Source organism: Neomonachus schauinslandi, chromosome 7, assembly GCF_002201575.2.
Source record: "Neomonachus schauinslandi chromosome 7, ASM220157v2, whole genome shotgun sequence".
NCBI classification, from domain to species: domain Eukaryota; kingdom Metazoa; phylum Chordata; class Mammalia; order Carnivora; family Phocidae; genus Neomonachus; species Neomonachus schauinslandi.
Window position 1 is genome coordinate 128,954,805 of NC_058409.1, and position 9,221 is coordinate 128,964,025.

The window sequence follows — 9,221 nt, forward strand, 5'->3', positions numbered from 1 at the left end:
AGCATAATGATTCTATATTTGTATATAATGCAAAGAGATTACCAAAATAAGTCTAACTAACATTCCCTCACCACACATAGTTAAACATATTTTTTCTTGTTGATGAGAACTTTTAAGATCCACTCTGTTAGCAACTTTTAAATAAACAATACAGTATTAATTAACCATAGCCACCATGCTGTGTACATTAAATCCCCAGGACTTTGTTTCTTTTATAACTGGAACTTGAATTTTGCACCTTTGTCCACCTTTTCACCTATTTTTCTCACCTCTGCTCCTGACCTCTAGCAATCACCAATCTGTTCTCTGTATCTAGGAGTTGGTTTTTGTTTGCTTGTTTCTCTTAGCTTCCACATAAAAGTGAAGTCATAAAGTATTTGTCTTTCTCTGTTTGATTCCTTTCCTTTAGCATAATGCCCTCATATTCCATCCCTGTTGTCGCACATGGCAAAATTTCCTTTTTTTTGTATGTCCATATAATATCCCATTGTATATATGTAATTTTCTTTATCCATTTGTCTGTCCATGGAGAGGATTTTTGCATCTATATTTATGAGAGATATTTATCTGTAATTTTTTCTTTCTTGTAATGTCTGTTTCTGGTTTTAGTATTAGGTAATGCTGGCCTCATAGAATAAACTATAGAAGAAGTATATTTTTAAAAGGAAAAAAAGATTATATCTGTAAATTATCAATTATTATCCTTAGTTAAGTAATCTCATAATTTAAAATATAATGATATACCCTTAAACTTAGATTATAGACCAAGTAGTTCTTAAATGTACTTAATCATTTATTATAAATGCATTATAAAATTAGTTCTTCTGTCATGCTTTTAAAAACATATATTGAATGAAAATTATATTCCTGTATGAGAAGTTTCAAACAAAATTATAGTGCATAACAATTGTTAATTTCTTAATCAAGACCTGAATCAGCATATTCATAATTCTCTACCATAAACTTGTCTATAGTAATTTATTTCTCTGTTAGAATTATTAATTAGATTTATTACTTCAAAGCAATTCATAATGTTTGAATTAATATAAATTTAACTAAATTCTTTTGATGCATTTCTTTTCTCAGCCTCCCTAAGTGTTGTTTAAGCCACTAAGTTTTTGAATAATTTTTTACATAGCAGTAGATAAATGATACATTCCCTATGGCCATATAACTCAGGAAATTATACTTACATTAGATATTCCATTTTCTGTTTTGGATATATTTTGTGATTAGACATTGAATATGGTAGCATGTGTTTCTCTTGGACCCTAGGGACTGAAGGTACATCACTATCCATCTCCACTTTAAAGGAGTAGCTCAGAAACATTTTTCACTAACACAAAATGTCTAAAATCATTTAGTTAATATGAATTGTGCAACAATTACAATATATTTATATATTACCTGATTTGGGCTAATAACAAGTTGTGTGTTCATCTTTTATAAACTTTCTTTTAATACTATTTTCTTAATATTTTACTAACTTACTAAAGATTTTAATTAATCCATCATTATAAATGTAGTTGTAGTTTCCTCCTTAGTTTTGTTTATTTTTGACTTAAAATACATTTATAATGGTCAAAATGTAATTTTTACATATATTAATTCACCTACTAATTTAGTGCTCAGAAAGTCTTTTCCTAAACCCAAGAAAATCCAAATTGTGCCATATATGTATTTTTGTATTGAAATTAGAGGAAAGTAAGTAACGTTTTAGTCCTATAATTGGGCCCAGCATATAAATTCTATAATTTAGAATGGGTATTCATATGAATACCCAGCATCCCACACATACACACAAACATACACACACACAAACCAGCAAGTTGCCCTGTTCTGTGACACGCAGAGAGAAGTTTAGGGAAGAGGGAATAAGAATACCAGGTCATTTGACACCAGATTTTGCTGTTTGGACTGAATTCCAAATGGCAACTAACCATAGCAACAGATTATTGTGAGAGTGGTGGTTAGTAAAGAGAAGGAGAGTGTAATGTAAATATATGATCTACTTTGCTAGGGAGTAGTGGGATTGAGAAGATAATATTGATATAGATACATGTGATTTACAAAAGAAGGCCTACTTTAGTTTTTTAAAAAATCATAATTCATAGTTCTTAGCAAAAAAAAAATATTTTTCTTAGAGTTAATTCTACTTAGGGTATAATCAGGAGACTTGCAGAGTCCTAGAGTTTACCACCCACTTCTTGCCATTTCTGCATAGAGATGTTGGGTCTGGAATTGTGGCCTTGTCACATGCAGACCAAGAAGAACTTTCACAGGCTGGCTTGGTAGACTGAATTCTAATGATATCTCCCTAAGATTATAGTTCCCTTATTGTACAATCTAACACTAATCTATCTACTGCTCTAAAGGAATTTTGCAGATGTAATTAAGGCTACTAATAAGCTGAGCTTAAAATGGGGATACCATCCTAGATTAAGCATGTGGGCCGAATGGAATCATATAAGCTTTTAAAGTGGAAGAGAAAGCAGAAGAGTCATTCTGTGCTAGAAGAGTCCAGAGAGGTTCCAGGTGTGAAAAGCATCCAATATACTGACTCTGGCTCTGTGATGTAGAAGCCTACATGCAAGAACCTGGGAAAGAAACCCTTAGTAGGGCATGAGTGACAGCAAACTGACAGCCAGCAGGCAAGTGGGGATCTCAGCCTCAAAACCAAAAGCATTTGTATTGTGCTGACAACCTGAATGAACTTGGAATCGAATTCTCAGAGGATTGGCTAGTAAGAGCTCAGCTACTGACATCTTGATTTTGGCAATGTGAAACTTAAAGCAAAATAACCAGCTTGCCAACCTAGATTTTTGAACTACAGAATTGTGAGAATATATTTGTCTTGTTCTAATCCACTAAATTTGTGGTAATGTTTTATGGCAGCAATTGAATACTAATACATCTGGTGATCTGGTGGTCAGGAGACATGTGAACCTATACTCTAATTATTTGATTCCTGCTAAACTGAGAGTCTGTTACTCAAACTTATCTCTACCTATAGAGTTTTTTGTTGTTGTTCATGCAGGGGTTAAAACAGATTCTACTGATATCAACTGAGAAGAACATGATGAGATAGAGTACTTATTGGCTATCATGTAGCAAAGAAATTTGGGGTCGAAGGTTAGACATTATTTGGTATCAAAAGAAGGTCATGGGAGGTTAGAGATAAAATTATTTAAGGAAAAACAACATCTGGGAAAACAATACTCCCTTCCTCCTTAACTTCTCTGAAGCATCACCCTAGAGGATAGAGCAGTCCTTTGTACTGAGCAATTCTCAGACACTAATGGCAGGACTCATTTGCCTTCCTATGCATTGAGAATAATAGAGCCAACTTTTCTGAATGTTCATGTAGCCATGTTTTACACACTTGAAGCTGGCCTTCCCAGGAGCTGTAACCTAAAGGAAAAACTTGAAACAGACTTCTGGTAGTTAAAGACAAACTCAATTTATATAGTAAATTTCCATATTTTAGTGGCATTCCAGGTAACACAAATAAAGGGATTAAAAATATTTTTTTTACAATAAGTTACTAGATTTAAAGTTAAGGGATAGCAAGAAATATTAGAAGTAACTAGGATCTGAATTTTCTTCAGAGAGACAACCTAATGTCTCATTACTCCCTTTCCCATATGAAAGACATAGTGTTAGAGTTTATAGTAACGTACTCAAAACTAGAGGTCATTCTCATAAACTTATTTTAATGCACCACAATGCATAACAAATTCCCTTGAAATTGTTCTTTTTTTTATGTTCCAGAACCTCCTAAGTAATCCTTCAGTTATGACCACCTCATTTAGCATGTTTCTTGAAAATTTTATCTCTGTTTTGTATGATTTTAATATTCTCTGACATATTATCAGAGAATATTAAGCATGCTCTGTTTAATCTGACATACTATCTGACATACTATCTGACATACTATCTAAATCTCCTGTCTTCGATATTACCTCCTCTGAGGTACTTGTTCTCTTGGTTCATTTCTGCCCTTTTTGGGTAACAGTGTGTTCCATAGTATTTGCAAAGTGTCACTTAAAACATTATTTGATTTTTGTTAGTATCACACACTTAAGAATAAATCTTGAATTTGTATTTAAAAAATACATCTAATTATTCACTGCATCTTCTTAAGATTATTGAATGATTTCCCAGTGGCAATAAGATGCATATTTCATATTTGAAATAGTTAATAAATAGTAACACTTGAAACTCACATGTAAAACATTTTTTAATCTTGAAACTCACATGTAAAACATTTTTAAATAAAGTTATTTTAATTGAAACACATTGAAAATTGAAGTAAAATTTGCAAATCTAGCTTGTGTGTTAACTTTACAAATGTTATATCATATAAGATTCTCACAAAAACATGAAGAACTGCTTGTAACTGGGATCCTCAAGAAGGATAGAGCTGCAAAGTATGATTTCCTGAGGCTAGTATGTTTAATCTCACTTATGATTGAGTTTTTTGTGACACTTACTTGAAATTGTAATGGAGGTTCTATTCTTTCCCATTTAAAATTTGAAAAATCAATGTTTCTCTAAGGCTTTTGTTTCTGAAATAAACCAGTCATTAACCAACCACCTTGAAAACAATCAATGAAAATGCCAGAAGATGAAAATTTTTTTGTATTATGGATAGCTTTTTTCTAATTTAATGGTTATTATATGAAGCATATATTGCTAGATTATATAATGCTGGTATTATAAATGAGTAAGTATAAGCATGTGTATATGTGTATTCTTCTATTCTGTGTCATTTTCTCAGTTACTTAAAAAAATTGGCTCCATTAAATAAATTCGAACAAAATAGAAAATAATACATTTAGAATATGGCATATAATGGATGCTTAATATGTCATTATCAAATAAAAATCTTTAATGCACCATAGTGCATTAAAATACTCATAAACTGGAGCTTTGAGGAAGTTACTATAAGCTCTATCAATTTATCTTTCACATAGAAAGGAAGTGATGAGAACCTGGCTTATGTGCTCATTAGATTGTCTCTATGAAGAAAATTCAGATCCTAGGTACTTCTTCTTCTTCTTCTTTTTTTAATTGAAATTCAATTAGCCAACGTATAGTACATCATTAGTTTTTGGTATAATGTTCAATGATTTATTCATTGCATATAACATCTAGTGCTCATCACATCATGTGCTAGGTACTTCTATTACCATTTTGCTTCATTCCCAAGTTCAAGGCAAATATATTTAAAATAGAATAGAACTAATATCAGTATTTTTCCAGTATACATTATGCGAGAGATATATATGTTTTTCCTAAACTGTTAATAGTTTAACCATTACTAGATTTTAGATCTTATTAAATTCCATTTCCTTTATCAATGGGGATTATCGTTTTTTTTCCATTAATATTAATTTTGGTAAATTATATTGATTAATGTTTGAATGTTAAACTTTTTAAAAATATTAAATCCAAATTTTAGATGATACATTATTCACTTATATAATGCTGGAGCTGCATTAATAAATTTTGTGCAGAACTTTTTCAAAAATAACCATGTGTGACAGTCTGTAAATTTTCTTTCTTGAAACACCAAGGTTTTTGCCATTAATGATATTTCAGACTGTTTATTCATAGAAAATGTTCTGTTTCTTTTTTTAAAAAGAGGATTTATCTCCCTAAGATTTGCCTTATTTTTTTTTCTTTATAGGACATACACACTTATATAAATGGTTGTGATAAATTTGTTTAATAAATATATAAAATTCTGAGTTCTGTATTTCATCTAAAAAACTGTTTATCTTATATTTTATTTAACTAATTTATGCTCTTAATTTTATATTTACTTTCTTCTGCATTATTATGATTTAATTTGTCCATGTATTTCTGAATTGTTGAGATGTATGTTTAGTTTTCTGAATTTTAAACTTTCTCTTTCTAATATTTTTCTTCAGACCATGAAATTCCACCTAGGCTTGGATTTGTAGTATCTCACATGTTTTAACACATAGGATTTTTATTATCATCATCCACCTAAACCATTTTCTTTCTATTTGCCTTAAGAGTTATTTAGAAGTATTATTCTTTTTTATTTATTTACTTATTTAAGTGAGAGGTAGAGGGAGAGACAGAGAGAGTGTCTGAGGGTGGGGATTGGGGGGACAGAGGGAGAGACAATCTCAAGCAGACTCTGAGCTGAGCGTGAAGCTCTTAGTTGCTTAACAGAGTGTGCCACCTAGGCACCCCAGAAGTATTATTCTTAATTTCCAAATATATATAGGTATTTTTCCTTTGTATTTTTATTCCACACAACTGTGATGAGATTTAGACATGAATAACAAATTTTTGCTACATTAATATCTTCCCTGGGATGAAGGTACCTCAAACTCATGTCAATATTTCCATAGGCACCTGACTATGTTTTTCTACTGTCCCAGATTCCAATAAATTGAATCATTTTCCTTAATTTTACTCACAATAGTGACATACAAATGGAAAAAATATTTTTTCACTTTTTATGTGATGCCTTTTCCCCATTTTTTCTGAATTTTATTTTATGCAGGCATATATTAATTTCAAACATGAAAAAAAGTATATTTTTATATACTTATATGAACTTATTACTCATTAAAGCTAATGTATAGCATAATTTACTCATATTTGTCTTAGATATTTAATAAATACTAATTATGTCATAACTTACCAGTAACTAATGAAAGTAAGTCAGGGAAGAATCTAAGTTTTATTAAATTATAATTATAAGGAAATATTAAAAGTAAGTAAATATTATTGTTAGATTTCTAATGAAAGAAAAACTGATACTTCCTAACTAGCAAATATATTAGTTATGAGATAAAAATGAATGAAAACTGAAGATTTAGACAAAGAAAAACTATTCCAAACCAAATGCTGAACAAATGAGCTTTGATTCATACTTCAGGTCATAAACAATTGACTCAAAATGGATAAAAGAACATAGAGCATCTAAAATTATAAAACCATAGAAAATGTACAGTAGAAAATCTTTGTGATCATATGTTAGGAAAAGATGTAGCAAAGAAAACATTTTTTTTGTCTTTAAATTGGATTTCATTAAAATTAAAACTAATGCAATTTGGAAAGGCATTTTTTAAGAAAATAAAAACTTGAGGCACATACTGGGGGAAAATATTTTCAAGTAACACATCTGACAGATACATGCATCCAGAGTATGTTTAAAACTTAAAAACTCAATGATAGCAAATAAGTAAACAACTGAATCAAGAAATGGACAAGGGGGAGACCACATGAAGACTCAAAGAGAAGGTAGCCATCTACAAGCCATCTACAAGCCATCTACAATTCCTCAGAATTAATTAATTCTGCCAACACCTTGGTATCAGATTTCTAGCCTCTAAAACTGTGAGAAAATTAATTTCTGTTGTATGAGCCATCCAGTCCTTGGTAGTACTAATGGCAGTCCTACAAAACCAATATAAAGGTGATACATATAATTAGCATCTTGATTGCAATGGTGGTTTCATGGGTGTATATAAATTTCAAAACTTTTCAAGTTGTACAGTTTAAATATGTACCATTTAATGTTTGTCTATTCTTCCATAAAACCATTTAAAACTTTAAACATTGTAAAGAAAATCTATCAAGTAAATATCTTTCTCTTAATTTTTACCCAATATGTTAAAATTATCATTTAAACTTTTCTATAAATACATTGATTATTTTGATAAAGCCATATGGAATGTAAATTAAAAGTGAAAATCTAATCTTCTCCTTTTGCAAATAACAGCGAAATACCATCGTTATGTTTAAAATGTTATCAAATTGCCAATATGTCACGATTTTTATGTTTCGTGAGTAAAGCACAAATTCTGGAGCCAACTAGGCACGGTTTCAACACTTGGCCTTAATCATACTCTTTTATGAGGACCCGAACAAGTGATTTTTTTCAGAATTCTCATTTTTTGTAACGTGAAAGGCAAAATATCTATCAAAAACTGTTTGAGAAACTAACCATCAAAGGATCTGTCCTTGTTGCTCAATAATAGTTTCATTTTCCTTTACTCTTTCTTTTTTCTATTTGCACTTTTTTTATTTTTTAACATCTTTTTTTTTCTTATTCTCTATCAAGTGCCTAATGTTTATGAATACTGATTTAATTTAATTTCCTCAGAAGAATCTCATTATATCTGCCTCTCTTCTGTTTTCTAAGCAAGGTACATGTACATCTTTGGAAAACATCATATAAAGCATTGATTAATAAGGCCCTTAGACTTTAAAATGTCATTAAAAAAAGATAAGTGATGAGAGCGATCCATTTTTAGTTTGCAATGTATGGAAAGCATTTTAGTTTATTCAATAGTAATCAACAGTCTCTGCACTGTTATTTACTGATTGCTATTACATCTTCTTAAGGGGCCTGAGTAGAGATTAAGTACTTCACAGAAAAGTTACACAGCCTGAGCCTGAAGGCATTTCATAATGAAGGTAAAATTAGAGAGACAGTATTTTTGACATCTGTAGGAATCACATTTTGCAAATATAGCTTAACATTTCTGGGATTTTTTTTTTCCTTCAAATTCAGTTTTGCCCCAAACCTCTGTAGATATTGTAAGAGTAAAACTGTCAGCATGGTTGGTTTTCTCAGAATAAATCCAAATCTCCCTTCTGAGTTCCTGACATGTTTTTCATTTTCCAGTGGATTGAAATAGGTAGAAACCACAACACCTTTTCCCATTAATATAAATGTTACCCGATGACTCTTGGGTTCACATCCTTCTTTAGCAAAGATAAAGAGAAGAAAAGGAATACTCTCAGGAACAAATTCAAACTGAATACAAACTCTCTCTCTCTCTTTTTTTGATCCTTGCAAACTTTTTTAGAATAATGCAAATAACTATCATTTCAAAATCAAATGGAAGACTGGGGCAGGAAATAATCCACATGAACCTGAACATCTTATAGTTCCAGAAAATAAAGGCATACTCAAAAATAAAAACGAGCAAACAAGCAACCTTAATGGGGGTATGTCAAAGCGTTTCATTCTTAGTTAAAAATGATCTATTAAGATTGCCTTACTAATTGATATAAATGAAACTTAGTAACATAATATTTTAATAATTGGGAAACTAGGTGAGGGGTATTTGGGAAGGAATTCTATCTTTGTAGTATTTCCATAAATGTAAAGTATTCTAAAATTTGAATGTTTAGTACAAAAAGAAACAAGTGTACTTAATCACACA